This window comes from Haliotis rubra, unplaced genomic scaffold (genome assembly GCF_003918875.1).
Source record: "Haliotis rubra isolate DU_JTF1 unplaced genomic scaffold, ASM391887v1 Scf1, whole genome shotgun sequence".
In the NCBI taxonomy this organism is placed as follows: Eukaryota; Metazoa; Mollusca; class Gastropoda; order Lepetellida; family Haliotidae; genus Haliotis; species Haliotis rubra.
In genome coordinates, this window is record NW_025764891.1 from 5,212,943 (window position 1) to 5,238,178 (window position 25,236).

General features: G+C 40.3%; 1 protein-coding gene and 1 long non-coding RNA gene across 2 annotated transcripts in view; one reads left to right on the top strand and one right to left on the bottom strand.

The window, feature by feature from the left end:
- The window catches only part of LOC124288336 (leucine-rich repeat-containing protein 74B-like), a 54,375-nt gene extending 40,648 nt beyond the window's left edge, over positions 1–13,727 (bottom strand). The window contains exon 1 of the mRNA XM_046724880.1: positions 13,670–13,727. The gene's annotated coding sequence lies outside the window, so the exon portion shown is untranslated. The remainder of the gene's footprint in view (positions 1–13,669) is intronic.
- Positions 13,728–21,357: 7,630 nt separating this feature from the next.
- Positions 21,358–25,236, top strand: part of LOC124275439 — a 38,465-nt gene continuing 34,586 nt past the window's right edge. The window contains exon 1 of the long non-coding RNA XR_006898295.1: positions 21,358–21,417. This is a non-coding gene — a long non-coding RNA (uncharacterized LOC124275439). The remainder of the gene's footprint in view (positions 21,418–25,236) is intronic.

Here is a 25,236-nt window from a genome sequence, read left to right on the forward strand (position 1 = left end):
TTATGATTAACGACATTTTCCCAGATAAATGGCCTGAAATCACTACAGCCAAATTCGCAGACGATATTTTATTTTGGACTTCCTCAACCTCAGTTAAACAGGCATCACTCAAAATTCAAAAATGCTAAATTCCATTCAAAATTGGGCCCAAAATGGGGTTCCACATCAACGTTAAAAACCGTGGGCATATTATTCAAACGACAGCATATGCAAAATTATACCCCAAACTACACTTAAACAACCAAGAAATCGAATTCAAAAAGAAGCGAAATTTCTAGGAGTAACTTTCGACCACCACATGACATGGACACCCCATATTAATAACTTGGTCAATTCATGTCAAAGATCTCAACTTAATGCGAGCCATCAGCGGCACAAATTGGGGTGCCGACAAACATACCCTCATTAATATATACAAAACTCTCATATTATCGAGATTGGACTACGCCGCACCGGTTCTCCACTACCTCCCTCCCATAATCTTCAAAAACTTAATTCCATCCAATTCAAAGCCCTTAAACTAGCCCTCGGCGCGAGGAGTGGTACCTCTCTTAACACACTACTTCTTCTCACAGGCACCTCTTCAATCACACAAAGAATAAACCAAACCACACTCACTTACTGGGCTGGGGCCCAACACAACCCCACATTTAAATTAATCACAAACAAATATAATAACATTAAAAAATCTACACTTAAAAAATTCAAATCAAACCCACTTAAAGCATCATGCCTTACCCACCTATACAGTCTGCTACATGCACAACAGCTAAACACCTTACAACACACACCTCCCATTACAAGCTACATTCACGACAAACCCCCTCCCATCACAGACATGTCCCTTGACACAATCCTCAAACAACTACCAGATAAAAAGCAGTCGACATATGAACGTTTCTTTGAAAATGTGAAGAATGTAGCGGCCTCTAAGAACATTGTATTGGATCCAGTGAGTGTGTTCACTGATTTTGAGTCAGCTGCTCAAAACGCCATCAAGATGACTTTTCAAAATGCCATATTAAAGGGTTGCTACTTTCACTTTAGCCAGAGTGTTTGGAGAAAAGTTCAGAAGCTTGGAATGGTAACTGAATATAAGGACAACCCGGACATAGGTCGTCTTGTAAGACGAGCGATTGCTTTGCCCCTGGTACCAGTGGACTGTGTGAGTGATGTGTGGTGGCAGGCCCTGGAAGATGCACCTCCTGGGGTGGAACAGTTTACAGACTATATGACATCGTACTGGGTGGAGGGTGACCATGGCAGGACCATGTGGAACCACTTCGCCACCGAAGGCCCCGCACTACTAATCATGTTGAGGGCTGGCACAGGAAGCTTTCCTGTTTAGAAAACCATCCCAATATCTTCAAGATTATTGAATTCTTGAAAAAAGAACAATCTTACGTAGAGGCATCATGTATGCAATTAAGAGGAGGTGCCAAACCTCCTCGCAAGAAAGTTAAATATGTCAATTTAACAAACAGATTATGTAACATCAAACAGCAATTCTTGGCTGGCCATATGGATGTATATGCATATTGGGATGCAGTATCCCATTTAACAGGCTATTGAGGATTGTCATAGATATTGAATGTATTGTTAATTTTGATATTGTATGTATTGTTGAAATAAAAAAAATGTACTTACTTTTTTACTACTACATTCAAGGGGGGATCTTATTTCACAGGGAACAAAATTTCAGGGACATCTATTGTCTTGAGGATTATTCCGCTTCAGTGACTTGTCCACCTAGAACAATAGGTGGTGGATAAACGAGAAGACCCCGAATCGTTTGCGGCCGATTATTTGGTTTTAAGTTTGAATAAGCTGGTAACAATATGCCACCTTTAAATCATTGCTATTTTCACAAGACGCGACGACCCGTGAAGATGCGGGTTAGAATTGGTTTTCAGCAACCCATGCTTGTCGTAAGAGACAACTAACGGGATCGGGGGTCAGGCTCGCTGACCTGGTTGACACATGTCATCGTATCCCAGCTGTGTAGGTCTATGCTCATGCTGTTTATAACTGGAATGTCTGGTCGAATATTTACAGACCGCCGCCATATAGCTGGACTATTGCTGAGTGCGGCGTTAAACAACCAACCAACCAACCAAACAAACAAATAAACACACACAGGACGCGAGGCATCTCACTGCTTATAAATGGAAGCAGTCACCTCACACGCCAGCATTCGCTGTGCAGTCTTTGGTCCTAGAAACCTGATCATGGGTTCGAATCTGAGATCCCCCTGAGTATGTCTCTAAGCTGAGTTAACGTCAGAAACCTGCATCCACATTCGTCTGGATGGTTGAGTTAGAAATACATTTCTGTTTTATTTTACTTTTAAAGATAAATAACTGTTCTCCTTAAACATACTATGGTATATCATAATGTATAACATAATGTACTAGGATTTCCAACATGACTAATAAAGATATTAGGCAAATAAATATGTTCACCAACTCGCTCCCCTCCCCTCCCCATCCTCCACCCGTTATAGTAGTGTACTTGAGACCTTTCTCTCTCCCATCTCCGTTCCAAGGTTACAGACTACAGATATACCGTGAGGTTTAAAGCTGGCATTGTAGGTTAAATAATTTTAAAACAAAATCGCAAAATCTTTAAATCAAACATGCTCTCGGGTAGCCCAGTGGCTAGTTTTCTCTCGTCGCATCAAAGGTACCTAGTTTCGATTCTTCATACTTATAATGCCCAATCACAATATTTTGTTTTACCAGCGAAAACTCCCAATCACTTTGCTGGTTGACCTCTGTGACTTTTCATTGACCTCAGAAAATTGTCCACGCAAATACTTGACATATAACCCAGCCACTCCTAGCTGACACTTTCCCCGTCATTCAAACACTGTTACAACTTCAAGTTGGCCATTAGGTATATTTTACACTTTGACAATAGCTTTAAGTTAAACCATACTCCAAAAGCCCGTCTATTAAATGTTCTCAAGTCAATGTAATGGTTATCGAACACGAACATAGCGCAATAGAATCTTAACCTTTGGGTACGTAAATGGGCTTCGTGATACGCTGAAAGCCGGGTGCACACACGAACGCGTTAGAGCAAAGAAACCCGTGTGAGGGCCTTTATCTGGAAATGAAAACAATATATCACAAGCTCTTTCAGAGGAATGTGACACTTTCCAGCTACGTGGGGTGAATATAAAAGGCGGGGACGCTGATGTGTTCAATTCTTCTTTCTTTCTGTGTTGTTTGACGCCGCATTCATCAGTCAGTGAGTGAGTGAGTTTTTAGCAATATTCCAGCAACATCACGGCAGGGGACACCAGAAATGGGCTTCACACATTGTACCCATGTGGGGATTCGAACCCGGGTCCTCGGCGTGACGAGCCAACGCTTTTACCACTAGGCTACCCCACCGCCCCTCATTCATCAGTATTTCAGATATATGACACTGGTTTGTGAACAATGAAATATCTGAACCAGACAATCCAGTAACTGACAACATGAGAATCGATCAGTGCAATTGAGATACAATGACATGACCACCCGATCCCGTTAGTTGTCTTTTACAACAGGCATGGGTTGCTGGACACCAATTCTACCTCTGATCTTCACGGTATAATTCTTATCTTCCAGACAGATATAGAATATCACATTACTGTCGGTGTCGAATTCTTGCATGAATCCCAACACACTGACTACGATATGCATACGAAAATAATAGTTTCCTGATCATCTACACTTGGTGAACAGTGGACAGTGCTGATCTTGTCAGTAGAATGTAGTTTGTCCAAATTTGTTGCAGAACGTTTCGTTACTTCGCCATCCCAGAATCCGATCAAAAGGTCGAATCCCCGATCACAGTTGTTGGTTTGCTGGCACCATACCCGTTGAAAATATTTTCAGTGTTGTTAAACGCCGTACTTAAAAATATTCCACTTATGGGAAATCGGTCTGGACCGGACAATCTGGTGACTGACATCATGAGCATCGACCTACTGAGCTGGGACACGATGACATGCATCAACCAAATGTGCGAGCCTGAGACCGAAACGTTAGACACCGTGTACAACAGGCATTGGTTGTTGGAGAATAATTCGTACTGTGATCTTCACGTGGGTGTAGGTGTGTACATTAGACACCCCTAACATATTAAGCTCACACACCGCGATATAGTGTTCAAAGCGGCGTAAAAGCCTAGTGTACAATCACAATATGGTGCCATGAAGAACAAGTACCTGCTCCAATACTAACCGTGTGTAGTAGTGTCATTATTACACCCACACTAAATTCTGTGATGCAATAACTATTGTGACGTCATTAAAAAGTAAATGAACAGCATTGTCCCCACAACGATAACAACACTATATACAGCTGCATGGTGTGTGAAATATAGATCTGACCGTTGCAAAATAGAAGCCATGGTTTATGCAAACTGAAAGGGCTAATTTGTTAGATGGAAATTGCATGAACTGTATAACAACATATTATAGTCAAACTGGTTTATGTTTTCGCCTTGAAACAAAAGACCCCGGTGCCACCCTAACTACCCTTGCCACCCTAACTACCCTTGCCACACCATCAACCTTTACATAATACATGAGCCTAGCAAATATGTGCACCTTATGCACTTTTGGTTTATACGTATCATGGATGATAATATATGCTTCCAATGAAATTTATTTCATGGTAAATATTTATGGCTATAATATATGACCAAGATGTTGAGGACCACATGACTCCTACTCCTACACCTAATCTATCACGTTATGACAAATTACCTTTAGTAATATGAAAGAATCGGATGGTCTTAAACAGTGACTGTTACTTATATTTGAGTAGGATACAAGTAGTAAAGGATAAAAGTAGTAAGGTAACACAAGATCACTTTGTTTCATTTTCTGTTGGAATGACAGTTAAGCTAGAAACTTTATTCGTTCAAGATAAGATTTTGAATAAAATGTGTGAGATTCCGTAAAAGTTTGTGAAAAGTACTCGGCCAGTTCCTCAGTGATCTACACTGGTTACACCTATATTGAGAGTAGACGCCACACCAGTGGTTTCTTTGGTCACGTACAGAAACGCGAGACTAAGGTTGGTGATGTCTAGTATCTCTTAAAGAGACTCTCGGACCACAGTGTCCAACTATATGGTTTTATTGACACATACTGTGTATCCAGTTGTGAGACGTCAGAGTGCGCGCCTTGAGCCGAAGACGGAACCTCGTCTCACACTGTACCACTTTCAGTAGCGAATTTTTAAGGTCGCGTTGGACTGTCAACTGAAACTATCACGGTCGTCGATTTGTTTAACGCCACAATCACGAGCAAATGTTGTTCTTCGGTAGTGGGTGAATAGTCCAAGTTTTACTTTGTATACAAATACAGCAAGGTAGTTGGTCAGTATGTTGAAGGTAGCTGATGACAGAGGAAATAATAGCTCGATTAGCCTTAAGATACCCATGTGAATGACAAACGGCATTGCGGCACTGAGTAAGCAGAATTTCTGCGGATGTGTGCAGTCATTATTGCCTTATTATTTGGTCTGTACCCGTTTGTTAACTATCTCATACGTTGAGACTAATATGAGGATATTCTCATTTAACGAAACAATTTTCATAATTGATAACATCGTGTCAACAATAATCTCTGTATTACTCAAACAAAACAAATTGTTCGTTGGACGTTGGATACCATATAAAACGGTTCTGACAAAAAAATATATTTGATGGATAAAACAGATAGATATTATAATATATATTTCAATCAGGAGATATATTCGACTATACATTATCACATTTCAAACATTGTTTCTTCCCATATTGTGCGATGTGTTGTTGTGCTGATGTCAGCAAACCTACATTCTCACCGTGAAAATATGGTATTAATGGTCAGGACCAACCCCTTCAGCTAACTTCTTTTGAACCGCAGTATTGCTGAAACAACAGTTTCGTCTGCATGTCGACATTTTTGTCAAGCATCATTAAATATGTGACCAGCAGCACAGATTGTGACGGATGTGCCAACTACACGTGTAGCTATTCATGTAAATGGGGTAGCCGAGCCTAGTCTTTAAAGTGGGGTAGCCATTTTACTGCTCTATCTATGACAGACATAACTCATAAGACGTAAGTTAAACTACCATCAGTACCGTCTTAGCGTTAAGATCCTTTGGAGAATGGGCAGCTGGCCGCCATGGTATCACGATGTGGATGTGTTCATATTAACATAATACAAAGATCATGTAGCCATGTGGATAAAGTGATTGCACATCGTGCCGGACATCTGGGTTCAAATTGGTAATTATAGTGTGTAAGCTCAGTTTTGATTCATCCCGTTTTTACATCGGTTAAGGCGAGTTATGCTTACTATTTCTCAGAAATATTAACGCAACACCCAAAAAATATATACCACAACTCCTGCGTATTGGCCTCGATAGAATATTTGTAAAGACAATCGCTCTTGCTACATGGTTGGAATATTTTGGTGTTTTGTATCCCACTAGTGGATCCGGTACATGTCAAGATGGAAAACATTTTCTCCAAATGAAAACAAAGTATGGTATACATGAAAATAGTATCTATATGATATATAATTTGAGTTTTTGTTGATAAATGATCTAAGACTTGTATTTACACTGTTCACTTTAAGTCTTCGTTATATACCAACCACCGCCATATAGCTGGAATATTGCTGCGTGCGGCGTAAAACTAAACTAACTCACTCACTCGTTATATACCAGATCGGGCATTGTGGCGTTAATCAAGATCCAAACGAAATTGGTTCAGGTGTGTTGTGAATCTTAACGGTTACAACGCTCGCAGGTGGCGCCGAAGTCTTGAGTTCGATCACCAATTATGACGTGTGTATTCTGTGATAGGACTGTTTAAATATTGCTATAAGGGCGTACATCCATGCTCCCAGTTCACACGTTAGGATAGGAGATGTAATAGAACGGATGCGTCTAGATCAAAAGGTTTGGGTTGTTTACTTTACGTACGTTTATATCTACCGTGACAACAAAACGACATGCCATTCCCCTGATACTGGGATGTAAGGGACATAGATAGAAGGTGCACTCCCACTGTCTACAGGTGTCACATGGCTCGGTTACCAGGCTGTAGACGGAGAATCAATAACGACAACTTAGTGTTTTAATAAACAGGTTAGGCTGATAATCTCTTTCTGGTGCTTCTTTTACTTGAATTAAAATGGCACTAGTGAATTTGACAGAAATAATACACTATGTACAACTAACATACACGAATTCGGATAGAGAATTCTATTTATTCGGCAATGCTAGGGGTAGCCTAGTGGTTAAAGCGTTCGTTCGTCACGCCGAAGACCCGGGTTCGATTCTCTACATGGGTACAATATGTGAAACCAATTTCTGGTGTTCCCCGTCGTGATATTGCTGGAATATTGCTGGAATATTGCTAAAGGTGAGGTAAAACCAAACTCACTCACTCACTCACTCACTCACTCCCACAATGCTATGCTAATATAGAGGGCAGTTATTGCCGATGTGTACTTGAGATATAGAGATGCGTTCTAAAATATACCTGAGTTATATAACCTCCTTCAAACACACAATTGTTAAGAATACAGGCATAGGATTTTTGCCATATATTTTATTAGACTAATTGATACTTAGAAGTTCCTAAGGAAAATCTGTCGTGAATATGTATTGACCATGATACTATTTCGAAAATATCATGAGCACGTGTTTATGAATCACTGTCAAATAGTGACATTGTCAGGTGTTTACGTTGTGTATCCTGCCCCTGGTTTCATCACAAACACTTGCAAAGGCAAGTCAGTTGTTTGCCTGAAACTGAAAACTCGGGAACAAAGGGTATGGAACATTTCTTCGTTCCTACTTTCAGTTAAATATGTATGTCTCGAGGCAGTGACAAAAACATAATTCGTTTCCAAGGTGAACACTAACAGGTGTAGGTAAATTTATGAAAGACAAAACATAGTTCCTGATATCACTGTCACCTAGAGACTTAGAGAGGCCTTTCCAGAGATCGGTCACAAAGCATGAAATTTGATCAACGTTTTCTGTTTCTGAGTGAGACAGTGTGGTTTTATGGCGTATTTAGCAATATCCCATCAACAGAAACACCAGAAATAGACTTTTAAACACATTGTACCCATGTGGAGATTCGAACCCGGCCCTAAGGCGTAACGAACAAACGCTTTAACCACTAGGCTACCCCACCGCCCCTTCTGTTTCTGAATTTCAACATGAAAATGTCAGTTTGTAAAAAAATATATATATTTGTAGGGAATAAATACATGAAACGATTTTTTTAACAAAAACTGCTGTGTATGGAACATTTAGTCAGAGTTGCTTAAATTTCTTTCAGATGTTTAATAGTTTAACATGTACTGTTTGACATATAAAAGAAATAGCCTAAAGGCCGATACCCTCTGTGTCGACAAACACCTATGATTTTGTAAATGTCATAACCTTAATACAGATGATATGAAAAATACGTTTTTTTATTACAACGCAGAGTTTAATATATTAATTTAGGTCAATATGCAGAAACCTTTGAAGTAAAAGTTGTGTTTGTGGATTTATGGATCAGGAGATCTAGATATTGGTAAGTGAAAAAATGTACTTTGCTCTCGCGGTATGTTTATTCAGACACACATGTGATCCACGCTGAAGGCGGAATGTTACACATAACATAGTTCCCTTATTTATATATGGCGCTGCATTGGGGCAGGTATTAAACCAGATTCGAGACATGCTGCATGGGAGAGATATACTGCAGCCGAGAAGATAATAATGGAATATACGGATATTAAAATATTACTTGTCCTGCTTGACAACGGTACAAGAATCTGTATCGAGACGTCGCTCACTAAATAAAATAAGTTGTTCTCCATAAAGATTGTTAATATCACGTCATTATCCATAAAGATTTCAATTGTTTACTTTCCAACTTCTAAAAGGCCACTCAGAGAAAAACGAAGTGATACTTCTTGTACCGGTAGTTTCAATAAAAGTGACAAAACCCTTCCATGTTCAGAAGAAACACACAAAAATGGATCATACAATCCCGACTTTATTATGAGTTTGTTATTATTAATCAATATCAAAGAGTAATGGTATAATGTGGTCGCTAAAAGGTATTCGGTATCTGCTGTTGTAATTACTGTTATATAATACAACAGTAACTCACTTCTCGTGCGACACCTATTGTCCTGGCGAATCTATCTGTTTCATTTAAATAATAATTAAAATTATCGTTTTTAAACAACAGTAACGTACTTAAGATCAATCGTTATATCTGACAAATATTAATACTTCTGTCAGAAAGTAAGCATGAACCTTCCTTCAATTAGCCTATACTTATGAGAAAGCGTAAATTGATTCATATTTAGTAGGATTAATCCTCTCGTATGAAAGCAGAATTTGCTAGAAATGGAACATTCTACAGTTCTATTCTTCCCTGATAAAATTACAACTTGATCATGGCAAATGTTGCTTACCTTTTAACCAGCCACAAATCCTTTTCCATAACCTTAAGAAGTCTCAGAGCAAAGAGTCCATGGTTAATATTCCGACTACACCGAGTGTGTGAGAGAGTTTAGTTTTTCGCCGCACTCAGCAATATTCCAGCTATAATGGCGGCGGTCTGTAAATAATCATGTCTGGACCAGACAATAAAGTGATCAACAGCATGAGCATCGATCTACTCAATTGGGATACGATGACACGTGCCAACCAAGTCAGCGAGCCTGAACACCCGATCCCGTTAGTCGCCTCTTACGACAAGCATGGGTTACTGAAGACCAATTCTAACCCGGATCTTCACGGGTGTTTTGTTTATGAATTAACACCATATAGTATATAGGTGAGCATGCCCTGCTCCACTGGTGACACCCTTCACAAACACATGCAAAGGCAAGACAATTTTTCATCTAAAAAGCACGGCAGCATAAGTCAAGAAAGGGGAGTGCACAATCCTACATTTTTGTAAAGCCGTATGTTTTTTACCGCACTTAATGCAATAATACATTGTATGAATATATTGTTCTCTTCAAGATTCGACTTCAATATAAGGTGGGGTAGCCTAGTGCCTAAAGCGTTAGTTTCTCATGCCGTAGACCCGGAATCGATTCCCCACTCAGGTAAAATGTGTCAAGCCCATTTTTGGTGTTCACGGGGCGGTGGGGGTAACCTAGTGGTTAAGGCGTTCGCTCGTCATGCCGAAGACCCGGGTTCGATTCCCCACATGGGTACAATGTGTTAAGCCCATTTCTGGTGCCCCCCACCGTGATATTGCTGGAATATTGCTAAAAGCGGCGTAAAACCAAACTCACTCACTCACTCACTCACTCTGGTCTTCACCTCTTTGACATTGGAAAATATGCGGCGTAAAACTACTCACTCAGCAAATCACTAACAGCATTTTCAATATACGTATGCCTTTAATGCATATAGACAGCCCATAGTGGTCCCTCGAAATCAAACGCACTTCACTTAAGTCACCTTCCAACTTAAATTTGCAGCGATCTTGTATTTATGACTACGCTGTCTTTGTAACAGTGGAAGGTTTTACAATGTTTAAAGCAGCCATTGTATTACCTGGTGAGTATTCCCCTTAACAAACGACCCAGATTTGGATGAAAATACAACTTGACGTGGAGAGGACTCCAGAGTAGTTGAGGCAATAACATATCAAAAGGGATATATATTGTATATCTCCCTGTGTGCTCCCGTAGAACGTATGTAAATATACTTAAGATAGGTAATTCGTGTGTACCGGGCTTTTCTGTGGATGGTAGTTGATTTCACAGTACTGTCATATGTAATAACGCTACATAGACGGTTCACTCAATGACTTCTTATTATCACTGGTTTTCGATTAATTAATTAATTAATTAATTAATATTACCAACAGCCCAGTGGGTTAGCCCAGTGGTTTCAGCGTTCGTGACACCGAAGACTAGGTCCGATCGGTCTTACTGTTCAATATCTGTAGATCTTTCTTTACAGTTAACCAAATTATAATTTTACAGATGACGATAAATGCGACAAAGAGGTTTGAGGGATCCTTACACAGTCAGGATTATCACATCACGCTGGCCCCTGTAACATGCAGTCCAGCCACCAGATGGGATTTCTCCCAGGAAGCGCAGCCTAGGTCAAACCCACCAAGAACGTTTCGGAGAAATGTATAGACTCCCCAATACTGAGGCTGTCTGAATTACCGAAAGTGTCAAAAGGATTTTGTTCCTTGCAGTAAAGGGGCGATGGGGTAGCCTAGTGGTTAAAGCGTTCGCTCGTCACGCTGAAGGCCCGGGTTCAATTCCCCATATGGGTACAATGTGTGAAGCCCATTTCTGGTGTCCCCCGCCGTGATATTGCTGGAATATTGCTAAAAGCGGCGTAAAACCATACTCACTCACTCACTCACTCACTCCTTGCGGTATAACCGGGTGCTCTCCCTATGTCGGTTAAGATATTGGGAGGTACCAAATCTAAGGCATCGAGAACAATGGGAATTACTCGGTAGGTGCGCATATTACACCTTCACGCCAAAGGCCCAGGTTCGATTCTTCATTGATCCGATGCGTGCAGTCATTTGGTGTGTCGTCTCAATTTTACAAAAATATTTCCAAAAGCGTTCAAGCTCAATAATCTGTCATTTAAGTAGAAATGAAGCCATCAGTTTTATGTGGCATATCATAGACATATAGCACCGCCAATAAATAAAAAATATCCTATGTATTCATACAACTACAGTTAATCTCTCTATCATAGATATCGGGTATTGTTTAACGTATCTCGAATAATGTATAAAACCTTTACTTAAGTCTCTAACTACAGCAATTGCTAAAAGCGGCGTAAAACCAAATTCAGTCAGTCAGTCCGTCTAACTACAGTAAAGATTTTGCGTTTCATTAAATGTGACTGGAAAGTAATGTTAAAGTTAACTTACCCCCATAGTGTTCCTCGCTCGCCTGTCCTGGGGGTCAAATAAATATTCAGATAACTCTCTAGTCCCTAATTCAAGGTCCTAAGCTTGATACGAAGATTTACTGATCAGAAATCCACCATGAATTGCGGTCACGATACTGGTAGAATGTCGCCTCCATGATAACAAGCAGACGACACGACAGTGAACAGGCGTCAGAGCACGTGCTAAGCAGACCACAATATCTACTGGATAAGTTATATTGATCACGGGTTGATCCAAGTATTGCGTGTTAGTCTGTTTGACCCGGGTACAATCATTACCCGGTTGATCTTGTTTGATCGGCGGTCAGTTTGTAATTATGTATGACAGTTGTCACAGGAAAGGTGGCAGACGACTTTTGAAACCTCCCGAATCCAATCCGTGCCTCAATTTATTCTGTGGTATCACTGTGCCCGTGGGTAAAAGAAGTGGATAATGAATGTCCTTTCAAATGCAAATCTGTAAATACAGTGTCGTTGTTGCACATGCATGTTTTCCATGATTAATATGAATCGTGGACTCTTGCTTTGTGTCTGTTGGCTCGTTACAGAGACTTGTCACGTCAGGGTGTGTGTCTTCAATCGTACAACGGAAATTTCAAAGCACTTTGTGGAACGAACATCTTAAATTCTAAAGCCCAAACCTACCTAATGCTTATGCATGTACTCCATAACGCCACATTCTCGATAAAAGAAACAATGCTATCTTTCAAAAAGATTGAATTTAGCTTTGAGAACGCGAATCTGATATACAGTAATCACGATCAATCACATTCGCTAAAACACCATTCAGAAATTACAGATTCAGAATGATAAAGCTGTACTATTCTTATACTGACAAGTCCTAATGAAAGAATAAAAATTGTTCAAAGTCATAAGCAAGTCCTGTCCTTGTGATTATTATACCATGTACCTACTGTCAACAGATAACTTCGCTTCAGCCAACCCAGCTTCCTCAAACTCCAAGTGTTGTCAACAAGTATAAGGTTGATTCTCCAAGCTGATAAATCAGACATCAGACAGGGAAATGTCATATCCATTAAGCTAGTTAATCTGCAGTCCATCCACAGGCCCACTGAGCCCACACTGAACCGAACTGGGTTAATTCACCACGCATATGAAGTTTTCTGGTCTGAGGCGACCAGACCTATTGTTTCATGTTGTCTTACACCCTACTGTAAATAAAAAGGACATAAACCTTTCCCACACTCGTAAGAAATCTCTTCTAAAAGCAGAGTCCATATTACGATTCCCACTGTATCGTGAGTATGTGTTTATGAATCAATTTCAAATTGTGATTAAATCAGGTGTTCACGCAAGGGTTAGCGTATCCTGCCCTCGCAAAGGTGAGCTATCCTGACCCGCTGGTGGCTGCGGGTAACCACTTCACAGAACAACGGAAACAGTCAATTGTAAACACGAGTATGTGTGTTTAATGTGGGTTTTGTTCCCCCCGATGTGTCTATTCTCCAACACGCCTCCCTCAGCGCCTGTTAAACCGAGCAGACGACATCAATGGCTCTCACGCAATAACGTTTGAGGGGAAATTGTTTCCGAACAGGTACTAGACTTGTTTGTTGTGTTTGAGTACGTCTCCATTGGTCCTTGATCAAATTAACTCGTGCTTAGCCGATCGAGTTTGACGTCAGGTCTCATAGTTACGTTTTTAATAAATGTGGGATTGGTGACATGATCAATATTTTACATACCTTGGGGTGAAAGCCTCCCTTCAAGTACCACTGCAGACACCTGTGCATGCCCTTGTTTCGATACTGCAGTGGATATGAAAAATAACGCGGATCCACAAATTACTTGACCTTCACCTTTACACACGACATGGTGTCACTTCAGATTATAATGAATCCATAATGTGGGGCCTGTCGCTGTCACATTTGCTCGGTCTTGTTTTTAGGGGTTGTTTTTTTTACAGTTGTGAGTGTGTTGGTTGTCAGATAACGATATTCTGCCTGTATCAAGACTCAGTAGATAATAGAGTCTGGGCCAGGCAAACCAGCGGGGTGTCAATGCCCCATATGCATGCTGTTGGGGTGCGGAAACTCCAGCAGTCAAGTCAGAAAGCTTTGTTCGCTCCTTTAACTGGTTAGAAAATCACTCTCCTGTGTGAATAACTGATTTCAATTCAAATTACTTTCCGAAGAAGAATTTGTCAAAGTAAGTATGATAAACATAGTATTTACATTTCATTGACACGTATCACAACAGTGAATCCGCCTAAAGGTAGCCCTCGACTCGTACGAAAAGGCAGAAGATATAAAGTTACACGTGGCCTAATACGTGACCGATATCAGCGAACATATATCCGAGAACAAATACTTCATTCCAGTGAGCCTTGTACGTGTGATTACACCCTTTTCGCGAACACCTGGTGTCCTCACTCATTTTCAGAGATCCATCCGAGCCAGTGGAATCTATTTCATTGGGTGATCACTGGTTATTCTCTGGTATTAACATATATCTCGCTACCCAAAGACATAACAGCCGTTCGATGAAATGGGAGCGTGGTGACTACCTCTATTTAAACTGATTATTTGTTGAGAGGCAGTTTGTTTTGCGCACAAAGTATTAAGTGCACATACAAATGAAGCTAGAAGATTGGAATGAGCGTGAGGAAAATTAAATTTGGGCCAATATGTCAGGGTACTTCAGAGGTACAGATAAGCTGCGTATCTGCGTAAATTACGCAAATAGTTATGTGAAACCTCAATTCTTATCAAGTTTGTTGCGTACAAGTACACTTGAATTTTTGTAAATTCTCAATATATTTGATCTTCCATGCGTACACACAAAAATGTCAAATCTTAGCTTGTGTGGTGCATAGATAAAATAACTAAAGTATATTGAGAGGTTCTATTTCAACACATGAACCAGTCAACTTGCAGTCTTTTCTTATTGTTTCTCATATAACAGATCCAGTATAAATAACATTTAAACTATATTATATTTTTACAAGTAATGGAAAATGACAAAATACCCATTTGAGTTTGAGTGAGGTGGGTAAAATTTATTTGGTTACTCAAAGGAAAATTAAGATACCCAATTAAGATGAGCACAAGCGAGTTCATAACTCATGACTCAAAAAGTTATCTGTAGCTCTGTAGTACTTTAATGTGATGAGCCTAAACGTTTGATATTTAGTGTCTTACAGCCTTGAGGGCGGTGGGGTAGCCTAGTGGTTAAAGCGTTGGCTCGTCACGCCGAAGACCCGGGTTCGATTCCCCACATGGGTACAATGTGTGAAGCCCATTTCCGGTGTCCCCCGCCGTGATATTGCTGGAATATTGCTAAAAGCGGCGTAAAGCTAAACTCAGTCAGTCAGTCAGTCTTACAGCCTTGTATTAAACGTAGCAGATAAAACATCACAAGCCTATCAGTAATGTTACAAGCCTAAACAATCATTTCATCCCGAACCAATAGCCAATGTACCAATCTGTGGTATAGTAGAGAGAGTGTCTGTCCCGTGAGCGGAAGGTTCGTGTTTCGATGCCAGTCCGTCTCATGCCAAGTACATTTGTTTTATATGGTGATTCTTATTACCCTGCCTGTCACTCGGCATTAAATGGATTGGCCGGTTCTGGGTCAGTGTACTGTGTCTGAGTGGGGTATTTATGTTGAAAATGCGGCATGATATCTAATTGGGCTGACACAGCATTAGTTCGGGCAAGGAGGAGACGTTATCCCCAATTTCAACGGAACCATATTAAAGATCGTCATCCAGCATTTGAAAGTTGCGATCCGTGATGTTCAGCAGTTTTTTCAATTGATATTTGGTCATCAGTGTTCTCTTGACGTCTCTGTACATCATATGGTTAAAGACAGCAGATAAAACAGTACATGTTAGGAGTTCCTTTATTAATGTCTGACTAACTAACTGGATGAACGTCTAGAGGGAGCTACATGAGAAGCTAAGCGACTTGTCACGCCTGTCAGGCCTGAAGATGTGTCTAAACACTGCCCCCTAACCAGTAGGTCAATATTTGGAGTGGACGCTAAGATAGAGACGAAGTAACACGCTCCTCCACGTCGTTTAGCTGAAAGGTATATCCTGTATCTATGAACAACTGTGTGTTAAGGCGTTCATTCAGAGGGCGGTTGGGTAGCGACCCATTCGTATTATTTTGCCGTTCACGTCCAATCTATTTCGGGGGCGCATGTGTAGCCTAGTGGTTAAAGTGCTCGCTCGTCACGCCGAAGAAGCGGGTTCGATTCACCACATGGGTACAATGTGTGAAGTTCATTTCTGGTTCCCCCCGTCGTGATATTGCTGGAATATTGCCAAAGCGGCGTAAAACTAAACTCACTCACTCTATTTCGGTGTGATAACCGAGACTAGTTGATATCTGGACACCGACGTTTTTCCTACTTGTCAGCTATCCTCTGGAACAATCTGCACGTGTCTCTCAAAGAATCCCCCTCAATAGCCAGCTTCCAGTCTAACCTAAAAACTTTCCTGTTCAAGAAGCACTATGACTTCTAAATGAACTCCTATTGTAAATATGTATATAGTTAGCGCCATGAGCAACCACTTGGTGATTGGATATAGGGCGCTATACAAATGGACTTATTATTATTATTATTATATCTGGTGCTGCCGTTTTATATCAACATTTCCGGTTTGCTGGTTCCTGGTTACCAACGTTCCTCTGTACCCATAGCTGTACCTAACATTGTCACACACCTCACTGTACCCAAATGGTTTGATTTTGTTTTCATGATATCGACCAGTGGTAGTCTGTAATCGATTATTTATACTAGGCTTCTGTGATGAAACAGTCAACTAATTTGAACTTTTGTACACGTAAACTACCTTAAAAGCTTTATGCATGTATTAACGATCCTTTGAAAGACCTATTGTCTCAACTCTTACATGCTGTTACTGACATCATATAACAATACTCACTCACTTGACTATGCCTGGTAATGTTACTTACTTTCCTGCGCTTACACTGGAAACGGTCCCTGTTTGCAAAGTAAAACATTCCATTCTTGTTTCCTGGTGATTTTTCCTCACTATTTTTAACAATGACTCTAATTGTTACATTTTGTTTGTTTGAATGATTTTTTTTAATGGAGAAGACTCCAGTACTGTAACATTTTCTCTGATCTTTTAATACACCATTACAATAAAAATACTACATCCTCATACGAGTCCGACTATATCATAAACAGATGTTAATGCAACAGAACCAAATGATTATACAAGGTGGTCGCAAAGAGGTAATCGTATCCGAAATCAATGGTGGCAACAGTCATAAACACATGCAAGGGCAAGTCAAATGTTCACCTACAAATACACGTGAACATATGGCGCATTTCAAAGTAGGGCATCATTTTGGTCACGAGTGGGTCAAATGTAATGTGGAAACGTCTTCCACATGTTTACCCTAAAAAAACCCGAACCGGGAACTTGTGGTACAAGCATTTAAATATATGAATTACTTCTTTGTTTTTGTATCCTAGTGGTTAAAGCGTTGGCTCGTCACGCCGAACACCCGGGTTTGATTCCCCACATGGGTACAATATGTGAAGCCCATTTCTGGTGTCCCCCGCCGTGATGTTACTGGAATATTGCTAGAAGCGGCGTAAAACCATACTCACTCACTCACTCATGTACGTTCACACGACCCTACTGCCCGTGTACTTACTAGGGTTCTTTTCTGGTAACTATGACGTGATATCAATTTACCTGTGTACATAACAAGGAGAGTACTTCGTTTACCTGAACACTTATCTTCTATAGTAGTGTATCAACAGAAGCTCCACAAAAAGATTCCTATCAATGCAAACCGAAATGTGTGCGATATTTTCAATAGGAAGTAAAAGGGGCATGGACAATTCAAAGCTTAGAAGGTATATAATCCTTCTGCATTTCAATCTCCAGCTAGTGATAGTTTATTTATTGAGTTGGGTAGCTCGGTATTACCGGTATTACGACGATCACAAACTCATATTCTGGTGATTGAACAGCATGCAACACCACTTGAGCTTGACTGGTGGGTGTAACGTGGGTTTATTAACCTGTACAAATATGACAGATAGGCATAGATGATTTGCAGGTACGAGATTCTGGCGGGTCTTATACCGAAGTACTTTTCTGTGGTTTGACTAGTACTCAGCGAGCGTAATTTTATCTTTGGGGGTAGTTAATTGTGAAGGACATTAAAGTGGGATCTAAATGGCAGATAACTAAAGTGAACGACAGATATGCTAAGCTACATGTACACTCGGTGCAACACACAAAGGATGGTAATATCCCGAGACAACGAATAACAAAAACATGTATTTGGCGCTTAACGCGCGTGTGGGTGAGTGCGTGTGTGGGGTATTCTCACACACATATACATACATGTAGATATTTATACATATAAAATATGTGTGTATATATATGTACATTAATAAAAATAAATTAAAAAATATATGTATAAATGTATATAATGTCCACACTTGCTTGCAGCGTACATACTAAATACTAAAAGGTAATCAAAATTAATATACTATTCACACTTTGCTAAGGATCAAATCATGGATTCAACAGAAAACTATGATGTGGGGTCAAATTTGGTTTAAATATCTATGCTTATTGTAAGCATGGATCCTAGTTTTCAGTATGTCACTGCATCTTGTGGATCCCATACCTGCTACTAACAGGTGTTGTGTACTTGTCAATGACTCGTTCCATGATTTGCAAAATGGTTGATTGGTGCCATGAAAATCATTTTGATGGTTACTCATGTATCAACTGCATAAGGTTAAAGTGACTGTTTGCCTAAAGAGGGGTTACCATATTATTATTTATCCAGTTTTAAATTGATACAATTTCAAATTATGAATCTACGTTTAAGTCAAGTTGTGATTTTTTGTGATCCTTAGCAAAGTGTGAGTAGTATAGTTTATGTTTATGTCTATTTTGCATGTTGTGTAACTATCGTATAAGTGAAGCGATTCATACAGTAATGAATATCATGAAAAAACACAACGGCCAAAGTCGAGTGCTATTTGTTGTGACGCCCATTCCTGGTGTCTGGTGTCCCCGCCGTGATATTGCTGGAATATTGTTAAAAGCAGCGTAAAAATAAACTCACACACCCAATACTATTTTCTGTGCAGTTAGAATTCTATAGTTGTGGGTTCGACTCCAGATTATGATTCTGGGTTTGTCAGCACCACAACTGTGCTCGTGGGTTCAATCAAAGAGATTAACGTCTAAAAGGTATAGCTATCAATAGACTTAATAACAGCGTTTATAAATGTCCCTGTCAAATAGCGGATGTAAGAACTGACATTTTAGATTTGTCATAACAGATGAATTCAGTAGGAGTCATGGACACTAATGTTTTATGGAACAGTCTGGTAACTGTAGATGATGTTGGAATAATGCCGCGCCACATATTCAAAGAATACTGGAAGCAATTGATACAGAGACTGCGACACGTGGGACCGGCAGAAATAAAACTTCAGCTGCTATCGGAGGGGAATATATGTTCAGATAGGAAGCTTAATCACGTCGTAGAGCACGGTATATATTCAGATGTATTATAACGCCATTTCGACTAGATACTAACATATACGGGACGTTATAATTGACTGGAACCACCGGAACAACGATGTATTGGTTGTTCACAGGGCACTGATTCAGAGCACCATGTCCTTTTGATGATCTCAGAGATAGGATCTTATATCATGAGGTTATTTTACGTATTTAGGAATTATTAATATGGAATATTATCACTAATTCTGATCAAAATTGATCTTATACTTTTCTTCCAAAATCAGCAAAACTATGATACTTCAACGGTGAATGAGATGTTCTAACGTTACTTATTCTTCAGTCTATCATTGTGTACATACTTATAAAGAATATTGATTTCTTTCTCTCACAACTCCACAGGAGTAGCAAAAGTACATTGTATGACGTTATTTATTGTACAGACACATGTAGACCTGGTGAGACAATAATACAGAATCACACAGCCTTGAATGGAGATTGTTCCGCAGTCTAGTACCTATAATCATAAGGGAGTCAAACTGGGTCATGGAATCAGAAACAAAAAACCGCCACATCAAAAACTGCTAATGGTCGGGACATCGAATGGTAAGTATCTCTGAAACATGTAAGACTGTTTGAAACTGAAACATTTGAGACCATATGAAACTAAAACATTTGAGACCATGTGAAACTAAAACATTTGAGACCATATGAAACTAAAACATTTGAGACCATGTGAAACTAAAACATTTGAGACAATATGAAACTAAAACATTTGAGACCATGTGAAACTAAAACATTTGAGACAATATTAAACTAAAACATTTGAGACCATGTGAAACTGAATCATTCTAGATCATTTGAAACATGTAAGACCTCTTTTGGGCATGTATGACTGTAAGGAGTGAAAAAAACATCTGAGTATAGAGCTTATACGATTAGGTTGTTTCAGATATCTGTCGGTTTAAACACTTAGTGACTCAAATGAGTTTCCCAAGACTGATATTCGGTGTCACGGGCTTTGGTCCAGTGGTTCCCGGACATCACACTGGATCCCTCCCAAAGTACAGATGTTCCATGTCTGGATACCTGTAAGGCCTACTTAAATCACATCTAACAGCTGAGGGGGCGGTGGGGTAGCCTAGTGGTTAAAGCGTTCGCTCGTCACGCCGAACACCCGGGTTCAATTCCCCACATGGGTACAATGTGTGAAGCCCATTTCCGGTGTCCCCCGCCTTGATATTGCTGGAATATTGCTAAAAGCGGAGTAAAACCATACTCACTCACTCTAACAGCTGATACCTTTAGCAGGGTCTGATTTAAACTGAAATATCAATTCGAAAAAAGTAACTTACCAGTATTCATTGTCCGTGTCACATGTCGAGTTATCCATACCAGATAGTTCCCGATCCGCCCATTCCGGCCTCTCCCCCATGCTCCGTAGATCTACACATAGTAAGACCTTTTTGAACACTCAAACGCCGACAGGGTATTTACCAGTGCACGTAAACAACAAAAACAACAACAGCATCTGTATAAGTCGGACTCCATAACCCCCGTACCTACAGTAAACAGTTCTATTCATCTGCGGTAGTCGTTGTCACGAGTTTATTAAAACGCATGTGAATGAGACGGACATTCCTTTATCCCCCCCTTCCCTTCCCATTCCACTCAACACAAGTCGTGTCTTCCGGATTAGACCTGCAGCTAATCGATATTAGTCTTTGATTTGTGTTCGTAGGTTGGCGACATATGAAAGATATCAATGATATTTATTGACCGCGCGCCCATTGTTGCCATTTGCTGCATTTACGAAATACATGGCTTTATTGATTCCGATTTCGGATCAGGTGTATTAGTTTGCTTTTTGATTGTACCGACTTGCATTTTAAGGTATGAAGAATACTCAACGTAGTGTGAAGAGAACAGAAGGATATTTTCGTTTCAAGAAAGGTAAAACGGATTTAGTAATTACACTGGACACCTTAACAACAAATTGAGACTGTTTTCTCATGTGTAGATATATAAACAGAAAGTGAGTAATGTTGGGAGTTAGTTAGTTTGGTTTAGCTGCGCTTTGGGCAGTTTTCAAGTTATGACAGTGTGTAGGTGAGGAAAATCCCAAGTTATTTAAGTCTTAAACGTTTACCACTTTGATGACATCCATGGTGCTGACAAACCAAGAATCATAATCCGTAGGATCTGGGAATCGAACCCACGAATATGCGATTCCGGTAGCACAGTGAATACCTTAGGTTTGGCAATCGAGTATTGTCAAATATTAGGACACAGACATTGTGTTGACACATTAGGAAACAAACTCAAGGGTGCTGCTGTGTGTCGTAAATGACGGCGCTGTTACTTCTAATAAAGGGACGGTGAGGTAGCCTAGTGGTTAAAGCATTCGCTCGTCACGCTGTTCGATTCCCCACATGGGTACAATGTGTTAAGCTCATTCCTGGTGTCCCCCGCCGTGATATTGCTGGAATATTGCTAAAGGCGGCATAAAACCATACTCACTCACTTATTATGAATTTTATGAAGTGACGACTGAAGGCATTCCACCCATATAACTGAAATAATTCTTGAGACTGAACGCGTTTGATTCGCTCACTTAATTTTGCCATGAGAAGGTCTTATGTGTTGTATTGTTTATGAAGTCAGTAACTGATTCCTGACGAAGTGGGGATTTAGTTATAAAAGTGAACACACGCACTCTTACCATTCCCCACATGCACACCCACATGCCTGATGCACACGCACATGCCTGATGCACACGCACACACGCATCCCTCTTCCCCACTTTACATGTTTAACTGTAAAGTTGTGTTCAAAAACCTCATACTAAAATAATCAAAATATTGTATCAATCAACATCGTAAATTATACAACCACCTGCACTCGTATCTGGATTCACACCAAGTCGTCTTGTCAAATGCCAGCGTAAAATGATTAATGTGTCACAGAACGATAATACCGACAGACATTTGATATGATAAAGACAACGCTGTCTTCCACAGAAACCTATCACCATTAAAGGTGTTCAAATAACCTACCTTAAGGAAACAGGTGCCCTTTTCAATGTTAGGAAACGTGACTGGAGATAATCAGTCAGCGTCGTGAACTTTTTGTGAGGAGACTGACAAAAATAATTAATTCATCAGAATAAATAATTCACACTGATTGATGGGTCGCTGCAGCTGACATCACCTGTTTTCACCGGAAATTACCCCACCACTAATCCAACCTATATCGTCTTGCATCTGCATCTTTCTTGGACATGTTGGATAATTACATGCAGGGGGGTCATGTACCATTTCGTTGGCATATTGACCGCCTCCGTGGTGTAGTGGTTAGAGCGTCTGCCCGGAGAGCGGAAGGTCGCGGGTTCGATCCCCGACCGCGTCATACCAAAAGACCTTAAAATATGGTACTTGTTGGTCCCTGCCTGGCGCTCGGCATTAATGGGTACAACAAGGACTGGTCGGCTCGGAGTCAGTATAATGTGTCTGAGGGGTATTCATGCTTCACTGCGGCATGGTATCTCCGTGGGCTAGCACTATAAAACCAGTTTAAGTCTGGGCTAGTACCAGCAGCCGCACATACACAACACAGGCATGCACGTCGTCATATGAGCGAAATATTCTCAAGCACGACGTTAAACCCAATTTCACCTCACCTCGTTGACATATTGATGATTACAATGCCGAACTAGTTACATTTGTAAAATTTGTTTGTTTGTTGTTTAACGCCGCACTCAGCAATATTCCAGCTATATGGCTGAGGTCTGTAAACAATCGAATCTGGGCCAGACAATCCAGTGATCAACAAAATGAGCATCGATCTACGCGATTGGGATACGATGGCATGTGTTAACCAAGTCGGCGAGTCTGTCCACCAGATACCGTTGCGTTAGTTGCCTCTTACGACAAGCACAGGTTGCTGAAGACCAATTCTTCAAACCGGATCTTCTAGGTGGTATGTCTAGTGGTGTGTTAAAGTAACATCTGTATACATAACGGATATATATACTGGTAGATTGATATGCGTCAGAATAATTAATGTCACCAGACACATTAAGACACATTGTTTCCGGTTGTTTTTCATACACCTTTACACGACTTTGTGATGAGTGCCACTGCCCAAAGTACTCAAACCTTTTTGCGAACATCTGGTATCGTCACTATTTGTTAGCTAATAGTAAACACTTGATTATGATATACTTAGAATCCTTAACAGCTCTATTCAAACTTCTGATGATTGAATTGATCATTGAATAACTCTCTTGAAAGTATTTCTGGACATAACAAATGTCCCGTAGCACGAACCTTTTCGCGAAAATCTGGTAAGATCTATTAGCGATTCATACAAACATGCTTATGATACAGTCAGAATCGTACAACTGAGGGTGTTTTGGACAGTTATTTCTAGTGGCTCATAAAAAATATGCTTATGATACAGACAGAATCAACTGCCGTTGTTTTGAGTATATATTTTTAGTGGCTGTGGAAAAGGTTTTGTCTCATGATATCACCATTGCCACGTGGTCCATTTAAATTAAGTTAGCTGTTCTACCGATAAATATATCACGACTGCTTTGTTGAGAGTACAATCAACGATCGATGATGCAGTCATCAAACATCGACCAGATCATACATTCTGACTTGTCGAAACCAATTTGAATCTACTCTTGGTTCCAACATGAATTGGGATTTCATTCTCTGGCGGTCCAGCCACGACTATTGCAAGTCTTTGAGTGGCGACAACCCGAGGGTTATGTCGGCTTAGTTGAACGACGGTAATGGAACTGTTTGGCCAGCCAATGGTTCCCTCCAGAAATAAGTGTACATTGTACACTGTTTGCAGTGCTGGTAAATTGCTTTGGGATATGATGTGAATTAAACTGTAACCGAATTGTTCATTAACAGTAACTGTAAACGTTATGGCACAAAAGGAATACACAAAACGACAGCAGATGACGAGTATGAAAGGTGAAACGTGTGGACGGAAGTACACGTGGAAAAAAACGCATGAATATCGATCACGATTCAGAATTCTCTCAGGCATTACTGATGGAGTATATAATATATCAGAGTAATAAAGTTACCGTGCTTTATGTAAAGTTCAATAAAATGAATTATTCTTAAATTACGTCGCATATAACCATATTCGGTTTGTGCATCTGTGGAATCGATACCAAACTGCCACATTAACAGCTCGAGCATTACCTATGTTGAGAGCAATCATTTGCGGAACCATGCGCTTCCGGTTGAGGGAGCTCAACATGCGGGGATGCTCCGAGATTGGTTCTGACAGCGTCTGAGGTTCAGACGACAAGACAAGACAGTGTATTGTTCACAGGTCAGTCCCAGTCAACGCTACGGTGGTCGCAGTGGAAGTACAGTGGTATTTGGTGGTAGCACAACTTATGGAAGACCTCACCCAGCATTGTTTATTGCAATTCACTTCCATACAATATCGTTCGAGATCACGGTACATTCTACCCTTTGTGAAAATGTAGGCTAGTACGTCTCGTTAATGACTCCTTGAACGGGGTCGTACGTGGCTATTTAGGCAGTATATTTACCATTTCGGTACTCAGATGGCCACCCTTGAAGATCTGGTTTAGAATTGGTCTTCAGCAACCCATGCTTGTCGTCAGAGGCGACTGGTGAAGCCCATTCCTGGTGTCCCCCGCCGTGATGTTGCTGGAATATTGCTAAAAGCGGCGTAAAACCAAACTCACTCAGTCAGTCAGTCAGAGGCGACTGA